General features: G+C 38.3%; 1 protein-coding gene across 1 annotated transcript in view; it reads left to right on the top strand.

The window, feature by feature from the left end:
- GRM7 (glutamate metabotropic receptor 7) overlaps nucleotides 1-25,285 on the top strand; it is an 858,034-nt gene extending 832,749 nt beyond the window's left edge. Inside the window, exon 11 of the mRNA XM_054595612.1 lies at nucleotides 25,183-25,285. The gene's annotated coding sequence lies outside the window, so the exon portion shown is untranslated. The remainder of the gene's footprint in view (nucleotides 1-25,182) is intronic.
- Nucleotides 25,286-25,559: the final 274 nt, after the last annotated feature.

The following is a 25,559-nucleotide window of genomic DNA, read 5'->3' as shown; positions in this document are numbered from 1 at the left end:
AACACATTTATAAACAGATTGTTTCTTCAAAAATTTTCCTTGCACGCTAAAAAAAAATGCACTTGGGGAGGGGGAGTTATACAACAAACCTCTCTGCCTAAGCAAATTAACAAAGCATTGCACACCCCTTCTTTGAAATCTTTTAAGGAATGTCTGAGCAATTCTGAATAGTAAGTCGTTTCAGCTAAAAGTGTTACGTATGACCCAGATGTTCTTTGTGGCAGCTAATACTTCCTTAGGTGTAAGAGTCTCATGAGGAGCCATTATATAATTTGCTAAAGTAGTTTCAGAACTATTTGCTGAGTGATTGCAACACATTAAATATAGTCAATATCCATTTCCAATGGGTATCTTAAGCTTCTCAGAGCCCAATACACCATATATTCAATGTCAGTATTACTTGCACTCAAAGATGGTATTGCATGCACTTGAGTTTAAGGAACTATAACAAAAATATACCACTTTCTCTCTAGGGATAATGACTTAGTTGGCCATTATTAAATAAGAATGATTAAAGATCACTGGCATATCATAAAATATTTTAGAGTAAAGAGATTATTTCCTTTCTCTCTTAAGTAAAATGGGATGATAGCTAGTGAGAAAGGAGGCAACATTATGATCATCTGGACTCCCTGCAATGTCCCTAAGACATTTGTATGGCTTACCCACCAGAGAAACATGACTGTTTCCTCTTAGATGGGTCTTTAGCACTATCCTGAATGCTGAAATTGAGGTTGAAGCACATGGGAGACTGCTTTTGTCAAAGCTAGAGGAGAAGGAAACACAAAAGAGTTTAAGATCTACAGCTCTGTTGTCCACCTTGGACAGCAGCTCCTGGTCAATTTCTCCAGACCACAATGAGGAAGATTAAAGAATCTAAATAGAGAGGAAGGTGGTTCTGAGCTCCTGTCTCTGAGCTCATGGAAAGAGTAAAATCATAACTACCACACTGCCAGAGCCTAATGATCTTTCTAGTAATCTCTGGAAGCTTCTTCACTCTTTGGGTCTGTGGGTCTGTGTAATATCTGAAAACAGTGCTAATCTTCCTCGAGAGCTGGAGAACATAGACATGGGCTGGAGAGGAGCCTAGGATTAGCCACAGAGATCAAACCTAACAACCAAGAGCTCAATAAATCTGAATAAGATCCAAGTAGCTCTGCCCTGGGTGGGTGCTTCAGTTGGTTGAAGCACAGTCCTGTATAGCAAAAGAGCTCAGGTTCAATCCCTGTTCAAGGCACATACCTAGATTGTGAGTTCAGGACATATAAGGGAGGTAACTGATGAATGTTTCTCTCTCTCTCCCTCCCCTTCCCTCCCCTTTCTCTCTCTAAAATCAATAAATATATCCTTGGGTGAGGATTTTTTTTAAAAATCCAAGTAGCTCTAGCAAAGCACCGCCTTCTGTAGGGACAATGCTTAAGAGGGGCTCTTTAGCTGCCCAAGCAGAAGACCCAACACCACATTGTGGATTAACATGTGAAGTAAAAGACCACACATGCCAAAGGCTGGGAATAAAAGAGCAGCTCAGAACTAAATGGCACAGTCTTTTAGGAAGCAAACCAGAACTCTGGAGTCCCTCAAGGCTTCAAAATAAGTTTACAAAGGAATTCATCACACATTTCCTATTAAATGAATAGCACTTTTCTTGTAATTAATTTATTTTTATACCATGTCTCCAACTTGTCTCTGATAAAGAGAAAGCAATGGAGGAGACAGAAAGCAACAAGTGAATGATGCTTATCAGTGACCAATATAATAATAATAGCAAGTATACATTAAATGTTTGCTAAGTGCAAATGTGTACCAAGTACTTTACTTATATCATCCACAGGACCACCCAGTGAATAGGTTCTATTAAATATACTTATTAAACAGTTAAGTAAACTGAAGTAAAGCATGGTTAACTAACCTGCCCATGGCCACACAGTAAGTGGCAAAACAGGAATTCAGACTGCTACAGTCTGGTTCCAGAGTTTCATCGATTAATGCTTTACTCATATACATTCTGCATATATGGACTGAACTAAGATATAATTTAGAGGTCACAAAATTCATCTTTCTTTTATTATTTAAAAAAAAATCATTTGTCTGCTGCTCCTTCGTCACTTCTTGTTATATTTGTGTGTGTGTGTGCATCTTTCCCTCCTTTGCTCACTTCTACCTCCTCTTACAAGGAGATGGCAGGAACTCAGCAGCCCTCCCCTAAGTCCAGTTCCACAGTGTCATCTTTCCTCCTCCAATTCCCAGCTAGTATCCTCCCCCTTGCACCACCAGGTTCTCTCCTACTAAGGAGCTCAACATCTAGTTCAAAGGCCTGGCAACTTGGCCAAAAGAGAGCCCTTTAATGTGCTGTGAGGATATTTTCTTAGTTCAGAAACACATGGGATAGACATATCTATGCCCATTTGCATCCCACTACTGGCACACAAGCTGTCTCTTTCTTATGATCCATCATAAAATGCCTGCTCAATTCCCCAAACTTATTCCATACTACCCAAGGCCTGGGATACAATGATTGCCTTCATTTCCATTTATTTTGCCTACAGGGAAAATAATACTTTCAGAATATGAAGTAGAGTCTGTAAATTGACCATTATCCAATACCATTTCCAGCAAAAGTGATACCAGTGTTTAGTACTTTACACATCAACATCTCAAAGCCCGGGGCATATGTTAAGGAGTGGAATGCATCTGGAGGCTTTTATGAAAAAGAAAATACAGGCAGAGCAATGATTGCCTGAGTTCGCTCACAGAGTACCACAGAGGATGCAGAAATGGAATGAAATAAATGGCCCCATCCAACTTGAATACATAATATGGTCCATTTGGACATCCCAATCCCGTGGGTTGAATGATGCTGCTGATTGATTTTATTTTTATAGCTGGCTCAGTTACAGAAATTGATATTTGGGCAGTATTTACAGGACATTGAAAAGCCAGTTGAAAAGTAGATTCATTCAAACTGATTTCAGCAACACTCTGATTAAGTCATGGCAAGGGAAATGGGGTGCCTGAGATTTATTGAATTTTCTGATTGTCTTGGAGTTATCCTCTCTGTTTCATTCTTTGAAGTTAAAATTCTTATTTTAAAAAAATATATATTCCATTCTGTTTATTTGGGTGAAGTGTGCTGAGTGTTATTTAAGCACTTTTTATTCAGATGAAGTTCCAAAAGGGCCTTAATTTCATTTTTCTGACCATTGGTCTTACTGTGAAAGACTACAGGCATGGAAAGTGAGAATACTGGATATCTCCTTCAGATCCTACTTCCTGAAAAAAAAAGTTTTTTCCATTCTTCTTTTCAAAATGATGATTGGTGACTGGTTTCTTCTTCCCCAAGTAAAAATGGCTGAATTATAAATAGGACATTTTGGGTTTTCATTTTGAAATCATAAAAAAAAAAAAATGGAGTACCGACTAGTATGGTTCAGTGGGTTGGACATTGTCCTGCAAAGTGAAAGGTCACCAGTTCAATTCCCTGTTGGGAGATATGCCTGGGTTGTGCGCCAGGTCCCTTGGTGGGGCGGGGAGTAGCGGGGGTGAGGGGTAGCCAGTCGATATTTCTCTGCCTCTCTTTCTCCCTCCCTTCCTCTCTCTTTAAAAAATAAAAAAAAATAAAATCTTTTTTAAAATGGATATAAATACTTCCAAAACTTTGATCTTAAAAAATATATCAAAATGAGACTAACTTCTGTGCCAGTAGACAGAGGCAAAGCACAACCCTCTTGCTGACTGCAGTTTTGGAAAGGTGAAATCAATTTGACTGGAAATGTCTATAAGCAGCTATAGAAAGTCTGGGAACTACTTGTGAAGTTTTTCTTCCTTAAAGACCAAAGAGAGTCAGCCATTCAGCCAAAGCTGTTTCATATTATAGGTGTTTGAATCCATCACCTGTCTTAATTAGACTTTAAAGAGGAAATGGATATATTACTCAAATATAGAACTTACAACAAGCTAAATGGAAACCTGGCTGTAAATACAAGGGCCCAAGATAAATCAAATTTCTGTCTCATTGAAAACTGATAGATTCTTATCTCTGGACATCTGTTGGCAATTTGCAGCTCACCAGGCACAATGACCCATCAGCAACAGGAAGGGAGAGTTGTCTGTGCTGGACTGAAATGAGATTCCATATCCATGTGTGAGATTTTTCAGAGGAAGAGAGGAAAGAGAATAGCATTCAGGACAGAAAACTCTACCCCGAATACTTAGTATGGATGAATCTCTGCTCTCTTCTTTTCAAAACCTATTACTACATTTTATTATTTCTCACTCATGTGATATTAAAGGAACACTAGAGCAGGCCATCAGAAAGGACCTTATGTGTCATCAAGCTCACCTGTTTTCTCCACTCTCAGGCTCTATAATATTTTCATTTGCTAAGAGGAAGTGGATGAGCAAGAGCAATTAAGAGAACAGGTTCTATTGGGTCAGGTATGGATTCTCAGGTCAGATTGCCTGGTTCTGTCAGCTGTGCAGTATCGGGAGCTATACTTAACCCCTCTGTGCCTCCCTTTTCCCATCTGCAATATGAAGAGAAAGAAAGCACCTTCTCAGCAGGATGATGGGGTGATCTGTCTTTTAAGTTTGATACTATGTATCACATAAGAAACATTCTATAAATGTTAACTCTTACAATTATTATTAAGCAAACTTTCTTTAATCAGTCATTTCAAATAATTCTATCCCTTTTCAATTTCTTTTTTTTTAAAGATTTTATATATTTATTTTTAGAAAGGGGGAAGAAGGGAGAAAAAGATGGAGAGAAACATCAATGTGTGGTTGCATCTCGCCTGTCCCCTACTGGGGACCAGGCCTGCAACCCAGGCATGTGCCCTGCCCTGGGAATGGAACCAGCAACCCTTTGGTTCACAGGCCAGTGCTCAATCCCCTGAGCCACATCATCCAGGGCTCTTTCCAATTTCTAATAGCCCATGAAATCTGTCCAACTTCATATCATACTTCCTTCTCATTTTTCTCACAATAAACAAAAAAAAACCATTAATAACTAACTGATGATCATCATAAAGGGGAAGGAGGTAACAACACAGAAGGCCTTGGATCAAGGTGACACTATAAAGAATAATGAAGAATTATTCCAAGCCTCCAGGATAGCTTGGACCTCAGAACATGGCATTAATGGAAGGTATCCAAAAAAGAGAGAAAATGATTCATTGAGACACCAGGAGTTGGAAATTAAAACAGCTCACCAATGGGTTACAGTCTTTTTTATAGAATCAACTTGGTAGTTGTTCCCATCCTCATGCTGCTTTGTCAGTACAGACACAGCTCAATTATTAACTGCAAAATTGACTAGGGTATAAATAAAGGATAACTCATTTCAGCCGACATTCCTACAGCACTCATTGGTAGATATCCAACATTAAATCAAAATGGCTAAATATATAAACAAATGCATATTTACAAACTCCAGCAATTGATTTTGCAAATCACGTAACAGTGCTGCAATAAGAGCCTCTAGAATCAATGACTACCAGTTCCAATATCACACAAAGATGGCATGGACTGTCCAGACGAATAGCGGCAGCAATTGATTATGTGTACAAGTCTGCCCAAACAGTAAGAAACTGTCATTTTTGCTATAATAGAAACTGCCAAACTCTCTGCTTTCCCCTTTGGCTCCAGCTGACTTGTACAAGCTCTCAAAGCACAGGATTTCAATATCACGCTTTTGCAGAGATAAACCAGTGGTTAATGAAGACAGTGGAGACATGTTCACAGTGATTTGACAGATTCCTTTCCAATGAATTGATGAAACCCACTAGGTACTTAGACAACTTACACCTCAAGGAAAAGTTGGCATCCTACCAATCTCCACAATTCAAACAACTAATTTAGTCTTGTTTTATAGGCAGTCTGAACTTCTGCTTTGGAAGGATCTCTTTCTTCCAAGGGAAGAGCATGTGGATATGCAATGAGTCAGGTGTTATGTGTGTGTCTCCAAAAGCATCTGGAAAGAAGGCTAATAAGAGCTAAAACATATTGAGTAAAATTACAACAAACCCTATTCTAAGTATCTTACATACTTTAACTCTTTTAATCCTTATAACAACCCTAAATATCGGTACTATTATTATGTCCATTGTTCAGATGAAAAAAACTGAGGCACAGAGAGATAAAGTAATTTGCCCAAGGCCATACCACTGAGTGATGGTCATCCTTGTTTTTCTGACTGTCCATCTTTTCTCTTTGCTCTGCCTTTTACCCTGGTGGCTGTTTCGATGATTACTCTTGAATTAGGATCACCAGAAACCAGGCCATAGAAACCATCACAATTTATTTTCATCTCTTCTTAAAGACACAAGACTGGTTTGAGAATATTGTTTCTTGGTAGCAGATATTATGAGATAAACATAGGGCTAGCTCCCTGCAAAGTTGCAAAGCATGCAATTCATTTTGAAAATGGCGGGAGAGGTCTCAAACTTATCATGAAATATTTCAAACATTCACAAAAGTAAAAAAGAATAGTAGTATAATCCACCAACAAAATTTAGCAACTGTTAATATGTTGCCATGTTTGCTACATCTATGTATTTTTGTCTTGGGCCATTTTAAGGTAATGACAGACATCATGATGTTTTACTCCAAAACTACTTCAGCTTATCACAAAGTACGGACATTGTCCAACGTTACTATCATTATAATCATCATATCTAAATTCAAAGGAATTCTGTAACATCATTTAACATCCAGTCTGTGGGCTCATATCTTAAGTCTCCTTATCTCTCTTTATAGAAGACAACACTTCTGCTTCCCCAAACCAGTCTTTCCAGACCCAATGCCTTTAATCCAGCTAAAAGCCCTGCTGAATTCTAGTGATAGGAATTCAAGTCTCATCTTAGAATCCCTCAAGTTCCATCACGAATGCCCTGACCCCAAGTAAAAAGAGGAAGGGTCAATGTGGACAGGTCTGTTGGACATCACCATAGCAAACACAATACATTTAAGGAAAGACTGTAAACCATCTATTTAAAATTAAAAATTTGATACATATCCTTAGGAATTGTTAAATGGTCTTAAACTCATTTAACCTAATACATGTATTGAAGGCCAATATCAATCCCCTATATCATACCTGGATTTCTAGCTCACTTCAAAGTATCAGACTGGTGATATATATAAGAAGAGAGCAAGCATTTTTATATCAAACACTAAAGATGAAAAATAGGAAACCTAATATTGTTGTGCAGAAGTTGTGTTGCTCTAAATGGTCACAAGAGCCCAGCAGTGTAGCACCAAGCTTGCTAATATTAGCCCCAGCCATAGAAAATTTCCAGTGCATTCCTCCATTTCCTCCAAAAGAAGACACTGTCCTTTTTTAAAAAAAATTTTTTTTTGTTCAAATACATTTGTCTCCACCTTCCCACCACCACTTTCCCCTGTCCCCCTCCCCCATCTCCTTCCCTCAGTCCTTCCCCACTTTGGCTTTGTCCATGAGTTCTTGCTATATGTTCCTTTATTTGACCCTTCCCTTCCTTTTCCCCGCCCACCCCTCCCTCCTTCCCTCTTGACTCTGTTGGTTTCTTTTTTCTTTCAGTGTTGCTGGTCATATTTTCTTTGCATCTTTGTTTTGTTAGTTAGGTTCCACTTATAGGTGAGATCATATGGTATTTGTCTTTCACCCTCTGGCTTATTTTGCTTAGCATAATGCTCTCTAGTTCCATCCATGCTGTCGCGAAGTGTAGTAGTTTCTTTTTTCTTTCTGCTGCGTAGTATTCCATTGTGTATATGTACCATTATTTTTTGATCCAATCATCTACTGATGGGCATTTAGGTTGCTTTCAACACTTGGATATTATAAATAGTGCTGCTACAAACATTGGGCTGCATAAGTTCTTTTGAATTGGTGATTTGGGGTTCTTAGGGTATAGTCCCAGCAGAGGAATCATTGGATCAAAAGGCAGTTCCATTTTTAGCTTTTTGAGGAAATGCCATACTGTTTTCCACAATGGTTGCACCAGTCTGCATTCCCACCAACAGTGTACTAGAGTTCCCTTTTCTCCACAGCCTCGCCAGCACCTGTTGTTTGTTGATCTGTTTATGATAGCCATTCTGACCGGTGTGATGTGGTATCTCTTTGTGGTTTTAATTTGCATTTCTCTGAAAGCTAGTGATGCCGAGCATCCTTTCAAATGTCTCTGGGCCCTCTGTATCTCTTTCTTGGAAAAGTGTCTGCCCAGATCATTTGCCCATTTTTTAATTGGATCATTTGTCTTCTTGGAGTGGAGTCATGTGAGTTCTCTCTATATTTTGGAGATCAAACCTCTATCTGATGTATCATTAGCAAATATATTTTCCCATACAGTTGGCTACCTTTTCATTTTGCTGATGTTTTCTTTAGCCGTGCAGAAGTTTCCTATTTTGATGAGATCCCACTTGTTTATTCTTTCCTTTATGTCCCTTGCTTTAGGAGACATATTGGTGAAAAAATTGCTGCATGGGATACCTGAGAGTTTCCTGCCAATGTTCTCCTCTAGGACTTTGATGCTGTTGCGACTTATATTTAAATCTTTTATCCATCTTGAGTTTATTTTTGTGTATGGTGTTAGCTGATGATCAAACTTCATTTTTTTGCATGTAGCTGTCCAAGTCTCCCAATACCATTTGTTGAAGAGGCTATTTTTACTCCACTTTATGCTTCTGCCCCCTTTGTCAAATATTAATTGACCATATAGACATGGGCTTATTTCTGGGCTTTCTATTCTGTTCCACTGGTCTATGGGTCTGTTCTTGTGCCAGTACCAGATTGTTTTGAGTATAGTGGCTTTGTAATACAGTTTGATGTCTGGTATTATGATCCCTCCTACTTTGTTTTTCTTTCTCAAAATTGCTGTGGCTATTCGGGGTCGTTTACGGTTCCATGTAAATTTTTGAAATCTGTTCTATGTCTGTGAAATATGTCATTGGTATTTTAATAGGGATTGCATTGAATCTATAAATTTCTTTGGGTAATATGGACATTTTGATGATATTCATTCTTCTAATCCATGAACACAGTATATGCTCCCATTTATTTGTGTCTTTCTTAATTTCTTTCTTCAATATTGTGTCTTGACCCAGATATGGAATGATTAGAGGTCTGCTCTACCCATCTTTTACCTGAATACAAAGTCCCTCTTCTTTTCCCTTAACTAATAGTTGTGGTTACTCCAGATCATCCTCTGCAATGAACTAAGAACTTTCTGCTTCCTCTGATTGGGTACTAGAAGAATTGCCCAATCATTACAAAGATCTGAAGATTTTCATATTCCAAGAAAGAGATTAAAGCAGGGCTCTCAGGTTCTTCATCACTTTGCATCTACTCTTTAAGAAAGAAGGAGAAAAATTCCTGGCAGGAAGCACAGTCAAAGGCAGAAGTTTTAAGGAGTATCAGAGATGTGAGCTGTCTCCTTGTCATTAGCCCCAAATAATCAATCCCAATACAAGGACCATGTTTCACCCATTATGTTGTTTATTTATGTTAATGTTTGACACTATCGTAAGTCTCATGGATGCAATGGGGACCAAGATAGGATGTGTATACAGAGTTTACATTTCAGAGGGGAGACAAGTAAATAAATTAATGTAAATAAATTAAAACACTTTAGACAGTGATGGTGGTAGGTGATGAAAAATAAAAAGCTGCAATGGGGCTGGGAAATTGGTTAGTGAGTGCCATTTTATAGATTGTGTCAAGAAAGGCCTCTCCAACAGGTGAGATTTAAATTGAAAGAAGGAAAAGTTATTTCCACATATGGAAATATTTGGAAGAACATTCCAGAACACAAGTGACTTATAATCAGAGGGTATCTCTGCCTCCACACCCTGTTGTCCTTTCTTGCATGTGCCTTTGGCATGGGTGTTCTGGAAGAGTAGCTCTCTCTGAATGACCTTTGCAACCCAACTCAGAGTTCTGTCTCTGCTTCTTCAATTCATGTCTGTTTTTATTAATCTTTAGGAGTTTTCCTTTGAATAAATCAACCCCTAAGACATTTCACTCACACACACACTCACACACAACTTGGGATAGAAGAGTTGGGAACTGTGTAGCAGGCCCTGATTATCTCCCAGAACCAGGGGGCTCTATGTTTCGCTTCCTCACCTAGGATGCCACTGGGTTGGAATTCCTCTGACTACACACAGTCCTAATCATTTCATCAACTCCTAGCAGATCTCCAATTGCTTTTCTCTACCTCTACCCCATTTCCAATCCAGCCTCCAGGTTACTATTGGAGCACTCTCTCCTTTAAAATGTTGCTGAACTTCTCACAAGTCATCCTAATATCCAGAATCCTATATATAGCATGAAATATCATTGGCAATCTGAAGTTAATCTTCCTAGTGATCTCTTCTCCCAGTGTTCTTTCTTCTCTGCATGAAACTTATATTCACAAAACTATTCTACTTTTTTGCTGTTCTATCCAAACCCTAACCTTTTTCACAGAATATAGCCTTCCCAATGTGATGTCTTCCACCTGGAATGTTCTTCAATACCTATGCCCCCAATACACAGGCCTGCTTGGAAAATGTCTATAATTTACTACTCAATACAGTTCGACACTCCCTTATCTTTAAAACATTTTCCAAGTTCATCAGAAAATATCTTCTACCTCTTCTTCTGTACACAAATTTTTGATGGCACCACCTGCCAGTGTTGGAATTCTTCACGAATACTACTGTGTCTGCTCACTTTTGGTTCCAGCCATTCAAGCCTTTTAGGTGCCAGCCTCAGGGACCGGATCTGCTGTTCAGTCTATGATCCAATATTTCCATAGCTTCTCTCTCATCTCCTTCAAGTCTCTGCTCAGATGTCGTCCTCTCTGGACCTAAACAACCCCTCTACTTAGGGCAGCAACCTCTGCCTTTTGCCTGATGTCATCATACAGCTGATCTTTGTTATTTAGGGATTCAGTATTTGCAAACTCATCTACTTTCTAAAACCGATTTGTAACTCTAAAATGAATACTTGGGGTGTTTTGCAGTCATGTGTGGACATACACAAAGAGAAAAATGCACATACTTTTTCTCCCTCCAGCTGAGGGAGAAAAAGATGTCTCTCTGACTTCTGTCTTAGCTCTCATATGTAAAAAAGTGATCTTTTGGCAGTCTATTTAATAACTGTGCTTTGTTGGTGGTTTTTCTGTTTATAGTGGCCCCCACACATACTTCTGATGTGCTATCTAGTGTCCCTAAGTGGGGGAAAGTTATAATGTGCCTTATAAAAAAATATGCATGTTAGATAAGATTAGTTCAGGCATGGATTACAGTGTTGTTGCTCTGAGTTCAATGGTAATGAATCAATAATATATATTAAGCAAAGTGCTTTTAATCAGTAACACATAAAGCAAAGTTATGTCTTGATTGTTTGATGAAAGTGTTGTGACCAGAGATTCAGAGGAACCCAACCCTGTATTTTGCCTAGGATCAATAATCATTCAGTTTTCACTAGGTCAGTGTTTGTGGTAATTTTTTATAGAATACAATAATGAATAAAAAGAATTGGATGCATTTATTTTTTTAAGTGATGTCTCTTCCCCTAGAAAAGTGTAAGCTCCATAAAGACAGGGACCGTACTGCACATAACATGGCTATATTCCACCTCCCCGCCCATCACAGTGTCTGAAACATAGTAGGTGCTCAATAAATGTGATGAATTGCACTGAGCCAGGAGTTGTTGGAGAATAGAGAGCATTTGTCCCTACCTTTGTGTCACTAGTTTTTAACCAAGCTACTATCACATTGTAAACTCTTAGTACTAGTTGAATAAATGAATAAAGAAATGAATGAATGGATTGTGAATCTCCAAGCGCAAAATAACAGCAAGGCCTGGATTTTAGCTAGAGCTTTTCTTCCAGGAACACTAAGTACTATTTTGCTACTATTTTATCATGAGTGCCTTATTTGTAACATATCCTTAAGACAGACTTTGATGCATAGCTTCAATCTTGGATGCATCATTGCACTGCATCCATAATATGCTGCAGAATGCTTACATCTCTAATATATTGAAATTGCAAAATACGCAAAAGCTTTTCAATGCCCAGGCTAAGTGCATTACAGAAATCTTCGATGCAGTAATTCAGGGTGTCCTTTCTTCCCACAGCAAAACCTACATGGCCTCAATCTAATTGCCCAGATTTTAACTTGGCCAACCTTAAGGATGTTTTAAAACAGACCCAGTCTATTTGCTTCAAATATATCTTCTAAGAACCCTGTAAACTTCTTTTTGATGAATTATACCTTAGAGTACAAATTAGATTTTTTAAAGAAACACTAGAACGTTCATTGACTGTTTTCACAGAAGAATTGAAAATTGATTTGTCAATTTTAGCCAGGCTATTTTGACCCTCCTTGGATATTAAAAGGGGAAAAAGGATGCTATTGTTTAAAAGTTATAAATGAAATCTGTGGAGTGATAGCAATGTTCAGCTTTGTGTATGACACCAAGTACCAAGGGAGGCATGGGAAAAAAAGATGGCAAAGTTCCCAAGTTTTTTGTTCTGGGGCTTTTTGTTTTTGTTTTTGTTTTGTTTTTGTCTATCTGTCTCCTAAGATCCTTCAAGAGCTGAAAATGGGAGAGCAGAAGCCACTTTATAGCAAAAAATTCAATAACTATTAAGCATTTCCTATACATTACATACTTCCTAGGCAAAAGGGGAAAGATGGCCTCTTCCATCCTACATCACAGTGCTAACATTGGAGGCACACATGGCAGTAAGTGATTCACCCTGGTTGTGTTAAGTAGGACAAAAGAAGAGAGGCCATGAGAGAGGGAGGCATGGAAACATAACTTGTCTGGAGGGGTCAGTAAAGGCTCCTGGAGCAAGTGACTTTGGAAACTGCAACTGAGCAAGGGGCAGAAGGTAACCAGTTAAGGAAAAGAGGTAGTTAACATTGTAGGGAGGGAAAAACAAGTACAAAGATTCTGCCTCAAATTCATTAATGGCTTGTCCATGGCCTCTCAACTACAGCAAGTCCTTGAATAACATTGTTTCATTCAACATAATTTCAGTATAATATAGATGAGAAAAAAATAGATTCTGGCCAGGGTTGCTGTCTGTGTGGAGTTTATACCTCTTCCCCATGTTTGTGTGGGTTTCCTCCAGGAACCATAGTTTCCTCCCAATTCCCAAAGATTTGCACATGAGGTAAACTGGCGTGCCTGAATTGCCCCAGGTTGAGTGAGTGTTGGGGTGTGTGCCCTGGAGAAGAGAGGGTGTCTTGTTCGGGTTGGGTCCCACCTTGTGCCCTGAGCTGTGAGGAGAGCCTCCAGTCACTCATCCCTGAACTGGAAAAAGTGAGCTGGAAAATCATTACCTTACTTGTTTTTATTCATCTTTCTTAAGTGTACATATAGCTCATTATTTCAGTGTTTAATATTAAAACTGTTTTGGGTCTTTATTTTGAAGTTTGATGATGTTTTTATAACCAGAAATACGCATAGAAACTAAACTCTTGTTTACGTCAGCAAGTATAGGCTATAACTGGTTTCATTAGATGTCATTTCACTTAATGTCACAGCTTCCAAGAACCTACAGGTGACATTAAATGAAGACTTACTATACCTTTGCCTTCATTTAGCATTCAGAACCTTTTATAGGAGCCTCCATTTGGAACCCAAATAACCACAGAAATTGTGTCTTCTTCATCACTATATCTTCAGTACCTTTGCTTTAGTATGTCAGCATACATATTTTGCATATTTACTGAAGTGATTACCTGACCCCTCCTACTCTGTCAGCCTAAGTCCCAGCAACCCCTGACCCCTCTTCCCAGGCACCTGGTTGGAAATACAGTACACTGTTATATGACTGTCTCCTTATATTCTCTCATTCTTCATCATCCAGGTTGAATGCCTGCCTCACTGAAAAGCCTTCCCAGATTTAGTATAGCACCTTGCCATTCAAGAATAAATCAATTAGCTCTTATAGAATATCTTTAAGCACTTATCACAGGTGCTATAATCATTTCTCCCACTATAACACAAGTTTCAAGCAACAAGATCATATCTGATTCATTTCTCTGTACCTGGTAAAAATGGGGCAAGCATTTGGTACATTTTTTTCTAAGATTTTCTAGGCTGCTGCTTCATCATCCTCTCAACTGTATTGCTATTGTCTGCAAATATGATAGACTAGTCCCAACAGCGTCCATGCCCCATCATCTATTGAACAGCCTCTCTCACTCAACATTGGTGAAGGGTGCCGGTTTACTTTGGAGTTTCCTCTCATTGTGAGTCTAGCTTATGATATCATGCATTTTCTTTATCATATTAAATAGAAGAAAAAACAACAAAAAAGATACTAACCTCTTACTGAGGGCTCATGAGAGCCTTCCATAAATGTCAAATATGATCTGCCTATACAATAAATAAAAAAAAGGAACAAACAACTTGCAGTCTTCAAAGACTGATTCATAAGGTTAGGGTACATTAGAGTGAGTGGAATTTAATAGGTGTTTAATAATATTTTGTTAGATGGATGGCTGGACAGAAGGAAACAAATTCAGATCTGGGGGTTTTTACAATTGGGTTAGAATAATTGGTGACTTGGAATCCTGACCTTTTTTAACTGGTTGACTGTGTTTTCACCCTTGCCAAGTTCTTGTGTCAGAAAGTCTGACTAACTAACATCAGGATAAATAGTCTAGCATCCTTCTGTGGTGGCAGAGTTGGGGGTGGGGCTAAGAAGATGCAGAAAAGTCTCAATTGTTTTTTAATTTTTTTTAGTTCAGAGTAACCTGCTTAACTGTGAATGACTCGTTATTTTGGTAAGCATGTTCTTCATATTCTCTTGCATCTTTTTGGCTGACTAATGTGCTACTCTTAGGGGATAATCAATTTTAAAAAGATTTAGGAAAACTCTTTACAAAATGAATTATCTTTAAAAAAATGTAGGAAGTTTACTATTCTATTTGAAATCCTGAATGAGAACTAATAGTTGAAGATAACTAATCTTTTGCCATTAAGCTATGGGCTAAGAGCAATTTTCTGAGGAAACCAACTGGCAGGAAACTGGTCATTGATCACAGAATTACTAAAAGTATTTCCTTTAGTTTTGCTAACTGAAAACCATAATATGAAGAATCCCTTCCAGTTGAAATATTTATAGCTACAACAACTCTGAATTGTGGTGGACAGGAAAGCAGTAGTAGGAGAAGGGTAGCACAGACACTGCTTAGAATGGATTCATTAGAAGGTTCATTTGGACAAAGTATCATCAGACAATAAACCAGCATTTCAAAGTTTGGTCAGCTTTACAAATGACTAAAGTAATAGGCAGGATCAAGAGTTAAGAAAGAGGAAGTTTTCAAGATGGCTGCTGAATAGCTGGAAGCTACACTCACCTCCTCCAAGTGCCAAACTGAATTTACAACTAGGATATAGAGCTACCAACCTGGGAAAAAAACAAACAAACAAACAAACAAACAAACAAACAAAAAAAACCGGAAGGCTAGCTGAACAGAAGAAGTATTATAACCAAGGATTTACAGAAGAAGCTACATAGAGACTGGTAATAAAGGCGGAGATGCGGAAAGTGCTAGCCCCCAGACCCACGTGTGCCTGCTAAGAAGCCAGACGGATATCTCAGTTGCAAAATTTCACCCCCCAGGAATGTGGGGTCTCAACCCCATGCCAGGATCCCCAACCCAGAATATCAGAGCCAGGAAAAGACCACATAGAACCTGGTGGTGAAAATCAGCTGGGCTTCCGTCCACCTGGGACAGAAGGATGCTAGAGACCCAGAGGCCATCTTCCTGTGGTTGAGCACTTCTGTTCTTAAAGCCTCAGCCTTGGGAATGCACTAATCCAATCCTCCTATGACTGGTGACATCACCCTGTCAAGCTCAAGTTTTGCAGAAAGGTGTGCTGGCTTTACCCAATAGGGACCTTTGAGGCATTCTTTTTCTGGAGAAGCTCTTGGCAGATGCTCAGACAGTAATTGAGCTATGCTGCTCAGGAACAAGAGCCAATTTTTCTCACCTCCTGAGCACAGCTGGCACCCCCATCCCACTTTCTGAATGACTTGGCTTGAACTCTGTGGGGGAATCAGAGTGCTACACAGAGCTAGGAACTTCAGATTGTGTCTCCCAAGGAGGCTCTTGTTCAGGATGCAGATGGGCACTGGATTGTGTGCCTACAGCTGTGTGGAGGCCATTTTTATCTCCCCTGTGAGCTCAGCCCATGCTGCTATCCCTAGTGGTACAGTCATTTGACTGGCACAACAACCAGCAGTCCCACCATGCTGAGCTCAGTCCTGCAAGGGCACAGAGCTAGGAACTTTGGAGTGCATCTTCTTGGGAGGCTTGTTTGCAGGACTCAGATGGTGCTGGGTTATGCAGCTGAAGCACAGGGCAGGGCGGAGGCATTCTTGCTCCCTTGAATGCTCAGCTGGCACCAACTCCAATGGGAAATTCTTTTGATCTGTCCTCCTAAGTCCTGGTGGCCCTGCCCTACTGACCTTGCTCCTGCAGAGCAGCTGACTGGCTTCATGCAACTTGAACCTGCAGTGTATGCCTCAGGGCAACTAGGGTCAGAGACTTGGGCAGAGACTAAGTGGTATAGGTCTGGAGTAGGGGCCACTTTCCCCATATCGAGTGCTTGACTGTGCTACCTCCAAGCAAGAGACCCCCTTATCTCCATCCTCCCCAACTCCACCCCTCCTTATGCTCCCACACTTTGTAGAATGATCTGTGGGTTGCATCCATCCTGGGTTCACTTTACAGCCATTCTACAGAAAGCTCTTGAGGAAGACCAGGCAACCTCAGGGATTGGTGATGTGGCTAACAGGAGGAGGTGGACCTCAGGGTGCCTTGGAACTGTTACTGATCTTCCCCTAACTAAAAACTAGAGGAAGTTGACCCTTGTACACCACTTGGCCCCTCCTATGCATAACCAGGCCCAGTAGAGGCAGCCACAAACAATGAACTGTGTGGTAGCTCCAGACAGGTACCCCAAGGCTGGTTACAGGCATCAACCTGCAATGAAACCCTACTCAAGTGAACCCAGAACCTGCAATGGAACCCCACCCAAGTGGGCCCAGAACCAACATAACCATAGTGGGCTTCAGAAAACACCAGAGCTCAACTTAACTAACCACACAAGTGGCACACCCAAAGGGAGATCCTGGCAGGTACCAGACCTGCTGGGAAGAACTTCATTTTGGGAGATAGCCCCTGCACAGTGGTTTATACACTATGGTCAAGGTCTGTCCTTACAGTTAGCCAGCCTATGCATTAACTCCACACTCAAGTGGGCTAACAGCACTCAAGACACCACTACAACAGGAGGGCACACATAACCCACACAAGAGACATTCTGGGAGCACCTAGCTTAGGTGATCTGGATGACTGGCCCACTGAGCCCCACAAGATAAAACGCCAACAATATAAAACTACCGTAACAAGTTTGGGAGTCACAGCAGTTCTACCTAATATACAGTGATAAACACAAGAAGGCAGACAAGATGAGGAGACAAAGAAACATGCCCCAAATGAAAGAACAAGATAAATCCCCAGAAAAAGAATTAAATAAAATGAAAGTGACCATGGTACCAGATGCAGAGTTCAAAACAATAGTTATAAGGATGCTCAAGGATATTAGGGGAAGAATGGATGATCTCAGTGAGAACTTGAACAAAGAGATAATAAGTATTAAAAAGGACATTGAAGCCATAAAAAAACAGTCAGAAATGAAGAACACAATATTTAAAATGAAGAATACACTAGAAGGAATCAACAACAGGTTAGAAAAAGTGAAGGATCAAATCTCTTGCTCTCTGTAAAAGACCCACCTCAGAAAAAAATGACATATGTACACAGACAAAAAATGAAGGGATGGAAAAAGATAGTCCATACAAATGTTATTTTAAAAAAGAGCACTGGTAACAATACTTATATTAGACAAAATAGACTTCAAAACAAAGACCACAATAAAAGTCAAAGAAGGACATTACATAATACTAAAGAGGTCAACCCAATAAGGGCGTATAGCCCTTGTTAACATATATGCACCCAAAAGAGGAGCAACTAAATATAGAAAGAAAATATTGATGAACATAAAGGAAGAGATCAACAGTAAGACAATCATAATAGGGGATTTTAATGCTACAGTAACATTACTGGATAGATCTTCCAGGCCAAAAAAAATAAAAAAGACAGCAGTGACCTTAAAAAACACACCAGACCAGATGGATTTCATTGATATTTATAGAGCATTTCATCCTAAAGCTGCAGAATATATATTCTTTTCAAATGCACAATGGAATATTCTCTAGAGGAGACCACCATGTTAGGACACAAAACAAGTCTTAGTAAATTCAGGATGACTGAAATCATGTAAGACATCTATGATGTCAATGGCATGAAACTAGAAATCAATTACAATTTAAAAAAATTGGAAAACATTCACACACATGAAGGCTAAATAATGTGTTACTAAACAATGAATAGGTCAACAATGAAATCAAGGAAAAACTCAAAAATTACGTTTAGGCAAATGAAAATGAACACATGACAACCCCAATGGTGTATCTCACAGAACTAGAACAAATATTCCAAAACATTACATGAAACCACAAAGACCTATAACCACAGCATCCTGAGAAAGAAGAACAAAGTGTGAAGAATCATGGTACCTGATATAAAAATATACTACAAGGCCATAGAAATCAAAACAGCATAGCACTAGCATAAACAGGTCTATAGGTTAATTGAACAAAATATAGAGCCCAGAAATAAACCCAGACCTTTAGGGTGAATTAATATTTGACAAAAAAAGCAAGAACATACAATGGGGAAAAGATAGTTTATTCATGTAGTTATCCAGCTCTCCCAGTTGAAGAGGCTATTTTCACTCCATTTTATACTTCTGCACACTTTGTCAAATATTAATTGACCATATAGACATGGGTTTATTTCTGGGCTCTCTGTTACATTGATTTATGTGTCTGGTCTTATGCCAGTACCAGACTGTTTTGATTACAATGGCCTTGTAATATAGTTTGATGTCAGGTTTTGTGATCCCAGTAATTCCACTGCTGGGATTATACCCTAAGAATCCCAAAACACCAATTCAAAAGAACTTATGCACCCCAATATTCATAGCAGCACAATTGACAATAGCCAAGTGCTGGAAACAATCTAAATGCCCATCAGTAAATGAATGGATCAAAAAACTATGGTGCATTTACACAATGGAATACTATGCGGCAGAAAGAGAGAAAGAGCTACTACCCTTGACAACAGCATGGATGGAACTGAAGAGCATTATGCTAAGTGAAATAAGCCAGAAGGTGAAAGGCAAATACTATATGATCTCACCTATAAGTGGAACCTAATCACCAAAACAAATAAGCAAGGAAAACATAACCAGCAACACTGAAAGGAAAAACAAACCAACAGTAATGAGAGGGAAGGAAGGAGGGGGTAGCGGGGAAAGGAAGGGAAAGGGTCAAATCAAGGAACATGTATGAAGGACACATGGACAGAGCCAAGGTGGGGAGGGAAAGAGGGAGGGAGGTGGGGTTGGGAGGGTCAGGGGAAAGTGGTGGCGGGTAAATGGAGACAAATGTATTTGAACAATAAAAAGACAATTTATTTAATAAATTGTATAGGGAAAATTGTACAGACACATTGAAAAAAAATGAATATAGACCACCCCCTCCTTCCACCATACATAAGAATAAATTCAAAATGGATTAAACATTTAAATGTAAGTCACAAAACCATAAAATTCCTAGGAAAAAATATAGGCTTTCAAATCTCAGACATTTAGCAATATTTTTTTCTGACCAATTTCCTCAAACAAGGGAAATAAAAGAAAAATTATACAAATGACTACATAAAACCAAAATGTTTTTGCACAGCAAAGGAATCTATCAACAAAATGAAAAGATAACCCACTGAATGGGGGAACATATTCACCAATGATACATCTAATCAGGGATTTATTTCCAAAATTTATAAAGAACTCAATACCAAAAACAATCAATCCAATTAAAAATAGACATAGAATCTGAATTGACACTTCACCAAAGTGGACATACAGATGGTCAATATACATATGTAAAGATGTTCAATGTCACTAATCATCAGAGAAATGCAAATTAAAAGCACAATGAAATATCATCTCACACTTGTCATAATGGTTATCATTAATAGATCCACAAATGACAAGTGTTGGTAAGGATGTGGAGAAAAAAGAACCCTCAGGCATTGTTGGTGGGAATGCAGATTGGTGCAGCCACTGTGCAAAAGAATATTGAGTTTTCCTCAAAAAATTAAAATGGAACTGCCTTATGGCCTAGCAATTCCACCTCTGGGACTGTATCTGAAGAAATCCAAAACACCAGTTCAAAAGAATATGTAAGCACTCCTCTGTTCATTGCAGCATTATTTAAAATAGCCAAGATCTGAAAGCAACCCAAGTGCCCATCAGTAGGTGAGTGAATAAAAAATCTGTGGTACCTTTACACAATGGAATACTACTTGGCCATAAAAAAGAAGGAAATCTTACCTTTCGGAAATAAGCCAGTCAGAGGAAGACAAATACCATATGATTTTACTTATATGTGGAATCTAATAAAAATAAACTAACAAACGAAATAGAAACAAACTCATAGATACTGAGAATAGACTGACAGCCGTCAGAGGGAAGGGGTGTTGGTGGCCAGGGTGAAAAGATGAAGCGATTAAGTAAACAGACAAACAAAATAGGCACAGGCAACATTATGGTACTTGCCAGAGGGAAAAGGGGTGAGAGGGGAGATGGAAGTTAGGCAAGGGGGTGTGAATGGTGGCAGAAAGAGACTTGACTTTGGGTACTGAGCACATGATGCAGTATGAAGAGAATGTACTATAGAATTGTATACTTGAAACCTGTATGATTTTATTAACCAATGTCACCCCAATAAACTCAATTAAAAAAAGAGTTAAGAAATAACTATATTTCCAAAAGTATGTTGTTGTATAGTACAAAGGGATCTACTAAAACAGGGGACTATAGAATCAAATTTTGGAACAATTCAAATAGTATCACAGAGTTGCAAACTGACAACCTAGAGACTGGCCTCTTTCCTTTGACATGTTAAATATTTTAATTTTGAATCTTCCACTAAAAACAGGTATTCCTAATGCCCAGAACATAGTATGTGCTTGATAAATAAAACTTGAATTTTAAAATAAAATTTTACCTACAAATAAAGAAGTCCAACTCTTCTTCAAAAAAAGGAGTATCTAACTAAATTGAGAAAATGCCCCACAGTGATTACGCTGTTTAGATGGGCAGGTGTTTTCTAATTCACCATGGTCTATGCTTGAACTTAACATCTTACACTTAGCCCACTTCACTCATTTATATTATGTGCCCAGTCCTTATAGAATTCCCTCTTAGAGAATCAAAAGCACATCATTATATTAAAGGCTCTGAGAAGTCCTACATATGTCTATGTGCATATGTGGAAAAGTGTGGCAGGTATACATCTTGAAATAAAAATACTGAATCAATGATATGCATATCTTCAGCTTTTCTGGATATTTCCAAGTTGTTTTCCCACGTGACTGTACCAGTTTACATTTCTACCAGTGTGGTCTAAGAATTTCTGCTTTTTTCACCCTCACCAATAGTTGGTATCAGTACATCCCATTCTTTAATGGTATGGGCATGAAATACTATCTAATTATTGTTTTAATTCTAGTTTTTCTGACAAGGCTCAGTACTTTTCACCTGTTTGTTTTTCCTCTTCTACAAATTGCCATTGCCTTTTTATATCTTCAATCCAGTTTTAAAAAATCAGTTTGTCTTTTATTTGTTGTTTTGTATTGACGTAAAATATTTTGGTTATCAATATTTTGTCTGTTTAAATATATTGCAAATATTTTTCTAATCTACAGTTTTGATATTTAACTTTATTAATGAGGGTTTTTAGATACCATCTACTCCAGCTTTGTTAGTTATTGAAAACAATTAGAGAGTAGGGTCCGTCAGTAAGAGGATTTATAGGAATTTTGCTATGCTTTTACAAGAAAACTATATAGTAACCAAGATTACCAAATCAACATAAATAAACCTTAAAACCACAATGTTATATGAAAAACAGATGGCAAATGGATATGCATGGAATTAGACCATTTTGTATAATTTTAAAAACACAAAGCAATACTATCTATACTTTATGAACAGCTACACATGCAGTAGATGTATGAAACCACCTTGGGAAGAATGCAAACCAATATAAGAATAGTAGCTTTGGAGGGTAGAGGAGGAGGGGAAGACTGGCAGTGGGGATGGGGAAGTCGAAAGCGTTTCCACAACGTTTTATTTCATCTGGATGGATGGAGGGTCACCTGAAACACAGATGTCAATGCATCAACATGTGTTATATTCTTGGCTGTGATATATTTTTGTTTTCACCTTTTATAGCTGTTTCAATCGCTTCATATACACACTTGTATATGGGTACGTCTATACACATATTTTATTTTTTCAAAGCTCAGGAAAACACATAGTGTAATGTCAATGAATAATAGAATTCCTTATGATTTAAAAAATAAATTAAACATGGGTGGAGGGAAAGCCTTCTTTAATTTTATGTATTCAGTGTCTCCCACATTTCAATGTCTCTTATCCATGAGACTCTTCTCCTTCTCTATTTTTTCTTTATTTCCTGTAATCTGGATTACAAGAGTTCATAAACCACACTGTGAGAAATACAATTTTTGTGAGACAAAAAAACTTAAAAAATAAAGAGAAAACAACAAGTTCACTGAATTAATGTCAAGGTAAGTTTGATTTTGACCAACACCAAGAATAAGTTGGAATGTCTGACCTTTCTTTTTTTCTGTCTTGTTTTGCCTTTACAAAATTAATAGAATTTATTTTTAGAGTAGTTTTATGTTTATGGAAAAACTGAAAGTACAGAGAGTTCACATATATCCCCTCACATTCGCCTTCTCTTCCCACACTGTTCCTCTGTTATAATATCTTACCCTATAGGAGCAAAGGCACATTAGTCATTCAAAAGCCAGTGTCCACACACCGCTTCATTGTAAGCAGCTATTCTTCAAGATACCTTGCTTTGAGAACCACTGATGTAGATAATTTTTAAAAATTCAATAGAGACCATACCTACTCCTTAAAACCTATAACTTCTTTTAAAAAACTAGCTATTTCAAAAGAAAGAAGTGTATCTCCTTAGCAAATGTTTTACTGCACAACTATTTTGAGCTAAGCAATTTTCTTTCTTAGGCCATAAACTACATTGCTATTCAAATAAATGGAATTATCGGACACCATAGGCACTTATTTCATTTACCCATAAAGCTAGAATGGTTTAAAAATAAACACTGTAATACACTGGATATTGCTCTGAAATGTACATAAATTGCCATTCTAGGACCTGCACAACTCCATTATCATTTTGCTGCAATGTTCCTAAGCTATTCTGAGAAGAAAGCATGCACTAAGGCTAATCATTTGTGTAGAACTTTGTAATTTAAAATTACATTTATGCATTATGCTACCAGTTGAGAAACAGGTATTTCATACAGTCATGCCGTTCACAGCTTGTGGGGTAACAATTTTTCTACCCATTTTACCAAGGCTCAGAGAATTTCAGTGTCATTGGACTGATCTAGGGCACATTTCAAGTAAGTGACAGAGCTGAATCAGAACCTGGGTATGTGATCCCAGATCCCTTGTTTGTAAATAAAACTATAATGTCATCTTGATATAATTTAATACAACCCAAAGCTCAGCTCTCTAATACAAGGGGAATATTTTCTAACTTACCACATATTTTTTTAGCAAAGAAAAAAAATCTCTTCCTGGGTGCTGGGTGTTTTAAAGTGACCTATTTGAGGAATTTCAAATGTTTTGTTGTTTTTATTTATTTATTTATTTATTTATTTATTTATTTATTTTGCTAGACAATTATGCTTATATAAAAAAAAATCTTGATTAATCACACAATAGAGGTGGTCTCAGATATTTAGGTAACTATAAGCTTCTGGGTTGGTTTGTCTCCCCCTTCTTTGCCCTAAGGATAATTAACATCTTGGCATTTGACCAGGCACCCTGTGACTATTTCTTGCAATTATCAGTTGGGAGTTTTTAGTTATTATTGTAAATAGGCTCCAGAGGAAAATGAAAACATCTTTAGAAATTTCTTTCTCATACTCAAACCAAGCTTCTTATTGAAGACAATAAAGGCTCTGATAACACAGGGAACCTGCTTAGAAGACTCAGGGATAATTGAAGCCATGAATTTACTGAGTGGGGATACATTGCAAGCAGTCTCACATCTGTTTTTCCATGTGACTCTGAATTTTATGTAATTTTATTTTTCCTGCAATTTTAGCTAATTAATGCAATATGACTTATTAGAGAAACGAGTCTTCAAAATTTAGACATTTCCAGGAGTATCCAAACTTTGAATCCAGAAAATAAGATGTCTCTATGTAAAGGGGAGATGTGCTGTATGCATCTGTAACATACTGGCTGCATTACTCAAAGTTCAGATACAAACCCTCTCTCTGTACTTTATTGTGGCTTCTCTGTTCTCTAAATTCACATATAAATCCCTACTTAACATGTCTAGAAGAATTCTTGCTACTTGTTTGTGTTAAATGAACAGTACCATTTAGAATCTAGAACAGTAAGTAAAATAATCCATCTATAAATGCTATATGACAGTTGATTTGTGTCCAAAAGAAGCAGATACAAAACTACTAAGATTTCATGAACACAGAACATATCATATCAAAGCAATTGTATTATATGGTATGGAGAACCAGAACATGAAGCAGGATCATACTTTGGGACCTTGGTGTTTGTTTCCAGCTTAAGGGCAGGAAAGGGTCTGATTTGTTCATCAGCTACTCATCAGTGCCCAGACTCGTGTCTGGCAGATGGTAGACAATCGACATGTATCTACCAAACGAATGATTGAATAAATAATTGAGTGAGGGCAAAATCACTGTTGGTTAGAGAATTATAGGGCCCTTCAGATTTTAGTGGACAAAACCTTAGAAATAGTCATAGGAATTCAAAGTGATTTGTGTGTTTCTCAGTGGTACGTTGTCCCATCTTGGCTTTGCGCCCAAGTCATCACAGATCTAATCCTGCTTCTACCTTTGCAAATAGGGTCATTGCCACACTGACTTTTTCGCATTGTTTTTTTCTAGGCCCTGCTGCAAAAAAGAAGTACGTCAGTTATAATAACCTGGTTATCTAAGCTGTTCCATTCCATGGAACCATGGAGGAGGAGGACCCTCAGTTATCTCTTCCCCCAACCTGGCATAGGACTCTTTTTGGTCCTGCCCGCTGCCATCACTGGAGGAGCATCCCAGGCTGGGAGATCAGTGTGGGAGGATCCTAATGTCCTACACAGCTGCTTTATGAAATATTCCCACTTTATCTTGGCTTAATAAGTCACTGGCATCAGCACTGCCAACTTGGCTGCAATTTTGGACCTTCCCTGCCAAGGGAGTGTTGAGACTTAAGTCCCACCCAGGCTCTCTCAGAGGAACCACTGAGAGCCACAGTGATGTTTTGGGGCTGG

This window comes from Pteronotus mesoamericanus, unplaced genomic scaffold, assembly GCF_021234165.1.
Source record: "Pteronotus mesoamericanus isolate MK-2021 breed Mesoamerican mustached bat unplaced genomic scaffold, CSHL_Meso_final scaffold_54, whole genome shotgun sequence".
In the NCBI taxonomy this organism is placed as follows: domain Eukaryota; kingdom Metazoa; phylum Chordata; class Mammalia; order Chiroptera; family Mormoopidae; genus Pteronotus; species Pteronotus mesoamericanus.
The sequence above is the reverse complement of the archived record's forward strand: the minus strand, read 5'-3'. Positions and strand labels throughout refer to the sequence as shown.